Below are 13,911 nucleotides of genomic sequence, written 5' to 3'. Positions count from 1 at the left end.
GCGGATGCTAACCCGAAGGTGGACTTTTTAGGCATGGATGCATGCTGGATAGCGGTCTATGTTCTTTGTCGTAATGCCCTAAGTAAATCTCATAGTAGTCATCATGATATGTATGTGCATTGTTATGCCCTCTCTATTTGTCAATTTCCCAACTGTAATTTGTTCACCCAACATGCTATTTATCTTATTGGAGAGACACCACTAGTGAACTGTGGACCCCGGTCCATTCTTTTACATCTGAAATACAACCTACTGCAATCATTGTTCTCTGTTGTTCTTTGCAAACAAACATCATTCTCCACACCATACGTTTAATCCTTTGTTTACAGCAAGCCGGTGAGATTGACAACCTCACTGTTAAGTTGGGGCAAAGTATTTTGATTGTGTTGTGCAGGTTCCACGTTGGCGCTGGAATCCCTGGTGTTGCGCCACACTACACTCCTTCACCAACCTTCACGTGGCCTTTATCTCCTACTGGTTCGATAACCTTGGTTTCTTACAGAGGGAAAAACTTGCTGTTGTGCGCATCACAACTTCCTCTTGGGGTTCCTGATACGTCTCCAACGTATCGATAATTTCTTATGTTCCATGCTACTTTATTGATGATATCTACATGTTTTATGCATACTTTATGTCATATTTATGCATTTTCCGGCACTAACCTATTAACGAGATGCCGAAGAGCCAGTTGCTGTTTTCTGCTATTTTTTGTTTCAGAAATCCTAGTAAGTAAATGTTCTCGGAATTGGACGAAATGAATGCCCAGGATCTTATTTTTCCACGAAGCTTCCAGAAGTCCGGAGAGGAAACGAAGTGGGGCGACGAGGCAGCCACACACCAGGGCGGCGCGGCCCAAGCCCTGGCCGCGCCGGCCTGTGGTGTGGGCCCCTCGTGGCGCCCCCTGACCTACCCTTCCGCCTACTTAAGCCTTCGTCGAGAATAACTCCAGTACCGAGAGCCACGATACGGAAAACCTTCCAGAGACGCCGCCGCCGCCAATCCCATCTCGGGGGATTCAGGAGATCGCCTCCGGCACCCTGCCGGAGAGGGGAATCATCTCCCGGAGGACTCTTCACCGCCATGGTCGCCTCCGGAGTGATGAGTGAGTAGTTCACCCCTGGACTATGGGTCCATAGCAGTATCTAGATGGTCGTCTTCTCCTAATTGTGCTATCATTGTTGGATCTTGTGAGCTGCCTAACATGATCAAGATCATCTATCTGTAATGCTACATGTTGTGTTTGTTGGGATCCGATGAATAATGAATGCTATGTCATGTTGATTATCAATCTATCATCTATGTGTTGTTTATGATCTTGCATGCTCTCCATTGCTAGTAGAGGCTCTGGCCAAGTTTTTGCTTGTAACTCCAAGAGGGAGTATTTATGCTCGATAGTGGGTTCATGTCTCCATTAAATCTGGGGGAGTGACAGAAACCTCTAAGGTTGTGGATGTGAAGTTGCCACTAGGGATAAAACATCAATGCTATGTCTGAGGATATATTCGTTGATTACATTACACACCATACTTAATGCAATTGTCTGTTGTTTGCAACTTAATACTGGAGGGGGTTCGGATGATAACCTGAAGGTGGACTTTTTAGGCATAGATGCATGCTGGATAGCGGTCTATGTACTTTGTCGTAATGCCCAATTAAATCTCACAATACTCATCATAACATGTATGTGCATGGTCATGCCCTCTTTATTTGTCAATTGCCCAATTGTAATTTGTTCACCCAACATGCTTATTCTTATCGGAGAGACACCACTAGTGAACTGTGGACCCCGGTCCATTCTTTTACATCGAATACAATCTACTGCAATACTCCTTCTACTGTTTTCTGCAACAATCATCATCCACACTATACATCTAATCCTTTGTTACAGCAAGCCAGTGAGATTGACAACCTCACTGTTACGTTGGGACAAAGTACTTTGGTTGTGTTGTGCAGGTTCCACGTTGGCACCGGAATCCCTGGTGTTGCGCCGCACTACACTCCGCCGCCATCAACCTTCAACGTGCTTCTTGGCTCCCACTGGTTCGATAAACCTTGGTTTCTTACTGAGGGAAAACTTGCTGCTGTACGCATCACACCTTCCTCTTGGGGTTCCCAACGGACGCGTGATGTACGCGTATCAGTTCCCAACGGACGTGTGCATCACGCGCCATCAAGACCTTTTTCTGGCGTCGTTGCCGGGGAGATCAAGACACGCTGCAAGGGGAGTCTCTCACATCCAATCTCTTTACTTTGTTTATTGTCTTGCTTTATTTTATTTTCTGTCTTGTTTGCTTTCTTTATATCAAAAACACACAAAAATTAGTTACTTGTTTTACTTTATTTAATTCGGTTTTGCTTTACTTATTTTTATTATTGTTAAAATGAATACTCCTGAGAACACTAAGTTGCGTGACTTCACTAGCACAAATAATAATGATTTCATATGCACACCTATTGCTCCACCTGCTACTACAGCAGAATTTTATGAAATTAAACCTGCTTTACTAAATCTTATTATGAGAGAGCAATTTTCTGGTGTTAATACTGATGATGTTGTTGCCCATCTTAATAATTTTGTTGAACTTTGTGAAATGCAAAAGTATAAGGATGTAGATGGGGACATTATAAAACTGAAATTGTTTCCTTTCTCCTTAAGAGGAAGAGCTAAAGATTGGTTGCTATCTTTGCCTAAGAATAGTATTGATTCATGGACTAAATGTAAGGATGCTTTCATTGGAAGATATTATCCTCCTGCTAAAATTATATCTTTGAGAAGTAGCATTATGAATTTTAAGCAATTGGATAATGAACATGTTGCCCAAGCATGGGAAAGAATGAAATCTTTGGTAAAGAATTGCCCTACCCATGGACTAACTACTTGGATGATCATCCAAACTTTTTATGCAGGATTAAATTTTTCTTCGAGGAACCTATTGGATTCAGCTGCTGGAGGTACTTTTATGTCCATCACTTTGGGTGCTGCAACAAAGCTTCTTGATGATATGATGATCAACTACTCTGAATGGCACACTGAAAGGACTCCTCAAGGTAAGAAGGTAAATTCTGTTGAAGAAACCTCCTCTTTGAGTGATAAGATTGATGTTATTATGTCTATGCTTGTTAATGGTAGATCTAATGTTGATCCTAATAATGTTCCTTTAGCTTCATTGGTTGCTCAAGAAGAGCATGTTGATGTGAACTTCATTAAAAAAATAATTTCAACAACAGTGCTTATAGGAATAATTTTGGTAACAACTATAGGCCATATCCTTCTAATAATGGTAGTGGTTATGGTAATTCTTACAACAATAGTAGGAGTGTACACTCTGGTCTTGAAGTCATGCTTAAAGAATTCATTAGTACACAAACCGCTTTTAACAAATCTGTTGAGGAAAAGCTTGGTAAAATTGATGTTCTTGCTTCTAAGGTTGATAGTCTTGTTGCTGATGTTGATCTTTTAAAACTGAAAGTTATGCCTAATGATACTAAAGATATTCATTCATTTGCTACAGCAAACGCTATCCAAGTTCGAATTAATGACAATATTAGAATGATGGCCGAATTGCATGCTAGGTGGGAAAGAGAAGAAAAACTTGCTAAAGAGAATAATGTAGCAAAAGTTTGGACTATTACCACCACTAGTAATGTTGATGCTTCACATGTTGCTAAACCTCCTACTATCAATGGTAAAATAATTGGTGTTTGCAATGTTTCTACTTCTAATACAAAGCATGCACAATTGCCTGAAACTGCTGAAACTGTTTGTGATAAAAGTGCTGAAATTTTTCAGAGTATTGGGGACAATGATCCCATTGCTTTAGATCATAATGGTTTTGATTTTTATAATTGTCATATCTCTGAAGTTATTAAGTTCTTGCAAAAACTTGCTAGAAGTCCTAATGCTAGTGCTATAAACTTGGCCTTTACAAAACATATTACAAATGCTCTCATATAAGCTAGAGAAGAGGAATTAAAACTTGAAGCTTCTATTCCTAGGAAGTTAGAAGATGGTTGGGAGCCCATCATTAGAATGAAGGTCAATGATTTTGATTGTAATGCTTTATGTGATCTTGGTGCAAGTATTTCTGTTATGCCTAAGAAACTCTATGATATGCTTGACTTGCCACCATTGAAATATTGTTATTTGGATGTTAATCTTGCTGATAATTCTATAAAGAAACCTTTGGGGAGGATTGACAATGTTCACATTACCGTTAACAATAACCTTGTCCCCGTTGATTTTGTTGTTTTGGATATTGAATGCAATGCATCTTGTCCTATTGTTTTGGGAAGACCCTTTCTTCGAACAGTTGGTGCTATTATTGATATGAAAGAAGGAAATATTAAATATCAATTCCCTCTTAAGAAAGGTATGGAACACTTCCCTAGAAAGAGAATGAAGTTGCCTTTTGATTCTATTAGTAGAACAAATTATGATGTTGATGCTTCTTCTCTTGATGTTACTTGATGTACACTTTCTGCCCCTAGCTGAAAGGCGTTAAAGAAAAGCGCTTATGGGAGACAACCCATTATTTTATTTTCTGCAATTTTTGTTTTATATTTGAGTCAAGGTGACAAGGGATTAACTTGTCAATGCCTATGGATTGTAGGCTAGGGTTTAGTTAGAAGTAGAGGGTAAGTAGATCTCGAAGGTTTCAGCCGAAAAGTACTCGACGATTGTGAAAACTAGGATTTGCAGACAATGATTCGATCCTCTCTTTCGTCCCTCGACTCCCCCTTATATATGAGGTGAAGCCGAGGGATTCGTGCTATACAAGTTTACAGAGTCCGGGACGGTTTCTAACTCGTCCCGCCAGATTACAAACAACACTTCCTATTACAACTCTATCTTTCCTTAGTAAATCTTGGGCTCCCGAATCTTCTTATTCTTCGGGTATTGGGCCTCCAGTAAACCCCGGGTACCATCTTCGGCAGGCCCATTTGGGATGCCTATGTCAGTAGCCCCCGAGATTTTGCTTGAATCGTAGAGTCAGGGAAAATCTCCATTGTTTATTTTTACTCAAAAGCTTTAACCTTTTATATTTCTTCACATAAAATTCTATATTGTACAGGGATACTGGTAATTGGGGCTAGTTCATCTGACGGATCAGGTACTAGTTAACTGCTCTAGTGGCAATCCGCAAAAACCTACTTCAAAATCACGTCCCCGGACATGATCTCGGGATCTTGTGTAAACGTCGACGGGTGCCGCTTAAGGTCTTACCATTACGTCGAGTCCCGCCAAATTTATCGGGTACCTAACGCGTCCGTTAGGATTTTTCTTCGTATCTGTTGATACGGATAAAAGTAGCAGAGCGCAGTCTTTGGCGATGCCACGCCCAGCAGAGCGGATCTGGGGTCTTACCTTCGCAAATTTTGCGGCATTCAGAAATTGATCGCAACTTCGGCGTTCTGAGAATATATTGTCGAGTGCTTTTCCGGCTGTTGGAATGGCACATTTTATCGAGTCATATATGACTTATATTGTTCTCCCGATGGGAGTATATGTAGAGTTAATTATAACTCGAAATATACTCTCTTGTTTTTCTATTTTTGTTAATTTAATCTGGCACGCGAACAGGCGTTCCCGATGGGAGTAACTTCGAGGCTACAACCAAGAACTTGTGCTTGGTTGTAGGCTCAACATTTTAGTCCACCTTGTCGCTATATTTTCATTACTTCCCAATATGATCTCTTTCTTCTTCTCTCTTTTTTTTATCTCTCGGGTGCGCGAACAGCGCTCCCGATGGGAGTAGCCCCCGAGGCTACAGCCAAGGACTTGTGCTTGGTTGTAGGCTCCCGCAATTTCTATATTTGTCATACTTGAAAATTTACTTTTTTCTGAAGTAGCCCCCGAGCATTTGGGCAAAAACTTGTATTTGATCAAAGGCTCCCGAAGTATTGAATAATTCTTTCTGTCGTCACTTTTCTTTTATTTTTCTTGTCGACATACTTCCCTTAATCAAATTTACTTCATCCTCCTCGAATAGTCGTGATTTTTCTGCCCTGTGGGTCCATTGCTTCGACTACGTTGACACGTCGTGCAAGTAGTGGACACACGTCCTCCGCTTTTCCTGGCGCACGTACGGTAACGCCTATTTCAGTAAAAATACTCTTTTGCCCTTGTGTCTAGAAGATCCATCCTCACCACACGATTTCTTCATCCAACGGCACACTGCTTCACCCGAATCTTATATAAACCCTTCTTCAACCTTCGTTCATCCCCTCGCTTGCGCCGCTCACCTGTTCCTTTTCGCAAAACTTCCCCTGCGCCCAACTCTCTCCAATCTTCCGTACGCACATACATTGCTCTGCCCACTGCCGTTGATGCCACCGCGCACGCGTCTGACTCGCCACAGCACGCCGGAATCCAAGATGGCCGCCGAGGATTTTGAGTGGGAGAGATCCAAAATCTCCAATCAAGACATCAACACGCTGAAGAGGCTCGGCCTCATGACGAAGGAGGACGCCATCCGCTTTCCTAGCGAAGAAAGCTACCCTAAGCCTCCAATGGAGTATCGGGTTAGTTTTGTTGATCACCTGATCCGCGGCCTTTCAACCCCAATCCACGATTTCCTCCGCGGCCTTCTTTTTGTTTATGGGATTCAACTGCACCAGTTGACTCCCAATTCCATCCTTCACATTTCTATTTTTATCACACTTTGCGAATGCTTCCTCGGAATCACTCCCAATTGGGCTCTGTGGAAGCGCATTTTCTGCCTCCGCCGTAATGGCTCCCACAACGTCACTTATAACATAGGTGGCGTTGTTATCTGTGTTCGGACTGATGTTGATTATTTCGACGTCAAGTTTCCTGATTCTGTCCAAGGATGGCGCAAAAAGTGGCTCTACATCCACGAAGAAAGCGCCAATTCTGTGGAGCACAACATAGTTCCTTTCGACGGAAGTGCCAGGATTCAGCGTCGCCGTTCCTGGGATGCCGAAGCTTTTCCTTAGGATTAGGGTGCAGCCTCTTCAGGCTCGCAAAAATCCCCTCTGGACGTATTCTGGTGAAAACGACGCCAATAGAATCTCCGATGATCTTTCTGCAAAGGACTTGGAGAAGTTGATCCGAAGAGTTTCCCGCTTGGCAAAAAAGGATCCTATTCCTTCCGCTTGTCGCGTGGAACCATACAGCTCCGCCAATCCTCTCCCCGAGGTATTTTGCCTTCTCGAGTTTCTATCTTGTTCCGAATTTGCCCTGTATCTCATTGTATTTGTGTCACTCTAATTTTTCTTTTGTCGCTGTTTTCTTGCAGAACCATCCTACTATGACTTCCCTTCCTCCTCTTCCTGAGGATGGAGAAGTCGAAGAACGGGGCATCGTTGCCGAAGATACCCCAGGTTCTTCTATTCCTGAAAGTGAAGTCGCGGGTTCCCACAAATCTGCGGCTTCCCATGAAAAGGAAGTTGAATCTGAGGCCAGTGAATCGACGCAATCCCTTCCTCCTGCAGTTTCCCCAAAGAACAAAAGGAAAAGGCATGATGCCGAGGATTCTGGCACTTCTAAGGCTGAAGAAGCTGGTCCTTCTAATCCGAAGGCAGCTTACGATCCTTATGTTGAATCCCTCATCAGCTCGTAAGTCACTTATCTCGCTATATTTTTGTACTCGAAATATTTATCTTGTCGTGCTTTTTATACTGCCGATTTTTTGATCAATCAGTGATGAGGAGGAAGAAGTACCAGTTACTGACGTGGCTCCTCGAACAAGCACGTCACGTACTGTACTTGCCTCAGACACACTAGTTGAAGGAGAAGAAACGTCGCCTCCTCAACAAGACGTCGTCACCACTACTCCGCCATCAAGCCCCCGAGTCCCTTCACCAAAAAGGGCAAGGGTTGAAAAGATTGTTGATCCTGCCCCTCAGTTGGGCAGTTCGTCGACTCTGCTCTTAGATGATGTAAGTCTGTCGACATCTATATTTTCCTTATTTTATTTTTTTCACCTTTTCTCTTTTTCATGCCGATGTTTCTTTTACTGTGTTCACGCTGAACAGCCTATGATCAAGGATCTTCTCCGCATCGGGTCCCAATTTATTGGGTACCGTGAATATGCCGCCAGAGCCGAAGGTAACGACTTTTATACTCGCTATTTTGCACTGACTTTCTATTCCTGTTGCTTGTCGCTATTTTTTGATCTTTCTTTTCTTTCTTTTTCATATCTCGACAGAAAAACTCTCAGAGGCCAACGAACGTGTCGACGCACTTGCTCAAAAACTCGAGCAAAGTGAGGCGGCTCGCAAGAAAGCTGAACTCGCTGCTAGCAAAGCCAAGGTCGAAGCTGATGAAGCTAAGGCGAAAGCTGCTGGTGTCGAGGAACTGCAGAAGAAACTTGAGGATGCGACAGCTGCCTTGGATGAGCACAAAGCTGCACAAGCTTCTCGTGACGAAGGAATCCTCAAGCGTTTGAAGTCGCAAAGTCGACGTACTCTGAGTAATATTATCAATCCCTTTTATTTTACTGCACTTCCTGTTTCTTGGTTGTTGACTGATGTCTTGTCTCGTGTGGCAGCCCAAACAAACCAGGATTTTGATCTGGATAATCCTGTCAACGATCCTCTCCTTGACGCACTTTCTCTTCTGGAGTTTCACGGGCGCGAAATTCGTGAAGGCGTGGCAAATGCTAATGCAGGATTGTCAGCGTTGTTCCCTTATTTCTTCCCGAAGAAAGAAGAACCCGCAACTTTCCTTAACCTCGCCAAGATGTTTAATGCTTCGGAAGACCTGGGATTGAAGATGCGTCAGGAGAATATGAAGGTTTCTTTATCGAGTATCTTGTTGCCTCGGTTGCCGACAGCCAACGACGCTTGATTGGATGAAGGTTGGCGACACCGGCCGATAGAGCGATCCAAGATGGAGGTCGCTGATCAAGGCGGCCAAGCCCAACACGAAGAAGATATTGGCGTATCTGGGGATCAAGCCAGCTTCAACTCCTAGCTCCTCGAGGCCGGAGGTCTAGTTGCATGCCTCTGTTTTTCTTTCTGTTTCTTTTGCTTCTGTCGCCAAAGTAGTCATTTGGCGACACGTACTTTCTTAACTCCACTGTAATGCCCTTGTAATTATTCCAAGAGATTAATGAAGACTTCTATCTTTGCTTGTTATTTGATGTTGTCTTGTTTATTTTTCAGTTGATATTTGATAACTATACTCCATGTTCTGCTCCTTCCAATGTTTCGCCTTCTTCTTCCCGCGCGAGGAAAGCTTTTGGTGATACCGCTCCTGTCGACGATACCTTGTCGCAAGAACTGGATGAACTTCGGCAACAACCTCAGTATGCGAAGAAGCAAACACTTGTGATGATGGAGCAATCTCGTAAGTCATCCGAAGCCGAAAAATTGCTCTTCAACAAGCTCGCGAGGCCGTAGCTGCTAAGGAAATTGCTGCTTCCGAGGCTGAAAAGGCGACTATTCGAGAAAATTTCATGCTCGAATTAATGAATGAAGCCGGTGCTGCAGATATGCTCGGGTATGCCTGTTTCATCCGCTGATATCCTTTATTTGCATACTATTGTTTCTTTGAAGGTTTCCGCTTTTTGTTTTGATAGGTGCCTTTACCGATGCCGCCGCCGAGGAAGAGAGGGTGAATGCTAGGACAACCCTCCTTGTTAATCTCTCCTTGGACCATGGTTCTTTGTTTTGGGCTACCCCGGAAAGGACCCGCCAAATTGTCAGATTTCAAGATCGCGCCTCTCAAACTCGCGATTTCCTCGACTTCTGTACCAAGACCTTGTCCATGGTTTACAACTCCATGTTTCCTCGCAACGTCCAACCAAAAACTCTTCCTGAATTGATGGAAAGGTTCAAGGATGCTCGCAGTATCCATGATTTTGTCAAAGCTCAACTAGTAGCTGGTGCCAGATTTGCTCTTATCATGCTCCAAATCTGCCACTCGAAGCTTGACCTTACCCAGGTTGTCGAGAAGGTTCACCAAAAAGTAAAACGGCGGAGAGTTGGTGTTGACAGGATTAACACGAAGGTTACGCCTATAGCCGAAGAAATGATTGAGGACCTACTTCGGATGGATGCCGACTTTTTTGCCGATGGCCATTATGCCGATTTTCTTGGTGCTGCTCCTGAGGAAAACAGGGTTACTCTTGATGACATATTGAATCAAGACTAGTTAGTTTCTTCTTGTAGATACTTCTTCTTTGTAATCCATGACTATATTGTAAAGTAATCATTATATTTCTCTGTTTGTTTAGCCCCCGAGTGTTTCGGTGACTCTTTACTATATTTGTATACTTGCGAGGTTTTGAATCAAGGCATTTATATATTTAAGGCGAATATGAGCCCCCAAGCTTTTTATTGAGCACTATTTTGTATTTTTGTTGACTCACGAGGTATTTGAATACCAAGGCAAGTTTTTCCTTTTGTCGATGAACTATATTGAAATTCGTCGGAGCGACGACTTTGGTCATGTCGATAAGGAAGAAAAGTTATATTGTCACTATCTTTATTATATTGCAGCACCGCGAGCCCGCCTCATTAAAAACCTTCTCCGGCCCCACTCGGTGCCCCGAAAAAGGAAAAAAGTGCGTCTGAAAACTCGCGGGCGTTTCAGTACATTGAAGCTTTACAAAGACTATATTTTGACTCTAGGCGTAAAAACGCCTAAGTTGCGCCACGTTCCAGGGGTTTGGCTCCTCCACCCCTGTCTTCTTGTCCTTTATTCTGTATGCTCCTCCTCCAATTACTTCCGTGACAATGTAAGGGCCAAGCCATGGTGACTCGAGTTTTTCATGACTTTTTTGCGTGAGCCGAAGAACTAGGTCTCCCACCTGAAAAGATCTTGGCCGCAAACGTCGACTGTGGTAATTCTTCAAATCCTGTTGATATTTGGTTACCCGAGATAATACTTCATCTCGAGCTTCATCAAGTGCGTCGACGTCGTCTTCTAGCACTCTTCTCGACGTTTCTTCATCATATTCAGCGACACGTGGAGAGTTGTGCTCTATCTCGATTGGTAGTACTGGTACTGCCTCCATGAACCAGGAAAAACGGAGTTTCCTGCGTTGCTGTGTTTGGTGTTGTTCGGATGCTCCACAACACGCTTGGTAGTTCTTCTGGCCAGGTATGTCGAGCTTTTTCCAGTGGTCCTAACAAGCGCTTCTTGATACCATTGCAGATGATGCCATTGGCTTTCTCGACTTGCCCATTGGTTTGAGGATGTGCAACTGACGCAAAGTTCAGCTTAATACCCACCTCTTCGCAATAATCTTTGAATTCATGGGATGTGAAGTTGCTGCCGTTGTCTGTGACGATGCTGTGGGGCACTCCAAATCTGAAGACGAGGCCTTTTACAAATTTTACTGCGGATGCTCCATCTGGTGAATTTATCGGCTTCGCTTCTATCCACTTTGTAAACTTATCGACAGCTACTAGCATGTACTCCTTTCCTCCTGGCCAGGATTTGTGTAACTTACCCACCATATCAAGTCCCCATTGAGCAAAGGGCCAAGACAATGGTATTGGTGCTAGCTCACTGCTGAGAGTGAGGTTTTGCGGCGAACCTTTGACATGCGTCGCAAGTTCTTACTATGTCCTTGGCGTCCTCGATTGCTGTCAAATCCGCAGAATCCCCGCCGAAAAACCTTGGCTGCGATAGCTCGACTACTTGCGTGGTGGCCACATATTCCTTCGTGTACATCCTTCAGGATTATTCTTCCTTCTTCGGGTGTAACGCACCTTTGCAAAACGCCTGAAATACTTCGCTTATACAATTCTCCCTTGACCACCGTAAAAGCTTTGGAGCGTCGAATTACTCGCCTTGCTTCAACTGGATCATCGGGTATTTCTTTCCTCATGATGTATGATATGTACGGCTGCATCCATGGTATCTGTATCACCATGACCAAGTCCTGATCTTCTTCTTCGTCCTCTTGCTTTTCCTTGGCAGCCCCCGAGGGTTTCTTCTCCTTCTTTTTTGACTTTGTTGGCTTAGTGGATCTCTCTGTTATCTCTTCCCAGAATACACCTGGCGGGATTGGAAGGCACTGTGACCCGATGTTTGCAAGAACGTCGGCTTCGTCATTGCTCAACCTGCTAATATGATTTACTTCGCATCCATCGAATAACTTCTCAAGCTCGTTGTACACCTCCTTGTATGCCATCATGCTATCATTGATTGCGTCACATTGGTTCATAACTTGCTGAGCCACCAACTGTGAGTCGCCAAAGATTTTTAATCGAGTTGCTCCGCAGGCTTTTGCCATCTTCATCCCGTGTATGAGAGCCTCATATTCTGCTTCATTGTTAGATGCGTTAAGGAACGTCATCCGGAGGATGTACTTTAATTTGTCGCCTTCAGGTGATATGAGTACTACTCCTGCGCCAGCTCCTTTCTAGTCTCTTGGACCCATCAAAGTTCATGGTCCAAGTTCTCGATAAATCTGAGGTCCTGTATTTTGCAACTCCATCCATTCTCGCGATGAAGTCCGGCAGTATTTGCGACTTTATTGCTTTTCTTTTTCATACGTGATGTCCCGAGGGGAAAGTTCTATTCCCCAAAGGGAGACACGACCCGTAGCTTCGGGTTATTCAAGATATTTGATAAGGGAGCTTCATTGACCACTATGATCGGGTGTGCCGAAAAATAGTGGCGCAATTTTCGTGTCGTCGTGAACACTCCATATGCTAGTTTTTGGTACCGAGGGTACCTTTGTTTTGAAGGTGACAAGACTTCGCTCACGAAGTATACCGGCCGCTGCACTCCATGGATTTTCCCTTCTTCTTCTCTTTCGACAACTAATACCGTGCTAACCACTTGGGGCGTGGCTGCAATATATAGCAGAGAGGTTCCTTTTCCTTTGGAGCCACCAGGATTGGTGGTGTCGAGATTTTTCGCTTCAGATCCTCGAAAGCTCTGTCGGCCTCTTCGTTCCACCGGAATTTATCTCCTTGTTTTATCAGCGCATAAAATGGTAACGCTTTTTCTCCTAACCTCGGCGACGAACCTGCTCAAAGCTGCGACTCGCCCGGCTTAGCTCGTATTTCTTTCAACTTTGTTGGCTTTCTCATTGTTACTATGGCTTGTATTTTGTCGGGATTTGCTTCAATCCCTCTTGCCGAAACTAGAAACCCCGTAAGTTCTCCCGCTGGGACGCCAAAAGAACACTTCGTCGGGTTCGCCTTGAGGCAGAATTTGTCGAGGTTGTCAAAAGTTTCTTTGAGATCCCTCGATCAATGTTGTCCCCTTTTTTGATGTTATGACGACATCATCGATGTATACTTGCACGTTTTTCCCGATCCGTGTTGCTAAACACTTCGCATCATCCTCTCGATATGTTGCTCCCGCATTTTTTAGACCAAAGGGCATTGTTTTGTAGCAAAACACGCCGTAAGGTGTAATAAACGCTGTCTTGGCTTCATCATCTTCTTTTAATCTGATCTGGTTATAACCAGAGTATGCATCCAAGAAGGAAAGACGTTCGCAACCTGCCGTGGAGTCGATAATTTGATCGATCCTTGGGAGGGGAAAGTGATCCTTAGGACAATGTTTATTGAGACACGTAAAGTCGACGCACATGCGAAGGACTGTCGTGTTTTTCTTCGGCACCATCACTCGGGTTAGCTACCCATGTGGCTTCAGTAGATATTTCTCCGATAAAACCAGCTTCTTCGAGTCGATTTATTTCTGAAAGCATGGCTTTGCGGTTTGGTTCCGAAAACGCCGCAAAGGTTGTCCGATTGGTTTCGTCGTTGGATCCAAATTTAGGTGGTGCTCGGCAAGTTCCCTGGTACTCCTGGCATGTCAGCTGGACACCATGCAAAGATTTTCCAGCTTCTCACGGAGGAACTTGACGAGCGCGCTTTCCTATGCGATATCCATATCGTTTGCGATAGATGTCGTCTTTTTTGGATCCGTCGGGTGAATCTCGCACCTCCTTAGAATTTTTCTCTCGTGTTGAAAGT

This window comes from Lolium perenne, chromosome 3, assembly GCF_019359855.2.
Source record: "Lolium perenne isolate Kyuss_39 chromosome 3, Kyuss_2.0, whole genome shotgun sequence".
NCBI lineage: Eukaryota > Viridiplantae > Streptophyta > Magnoliopsida > Poales > Poaceae > Lolium > Lolium perenne.
Note: the sequence above shows the minus strand (reverse complement) of the source record.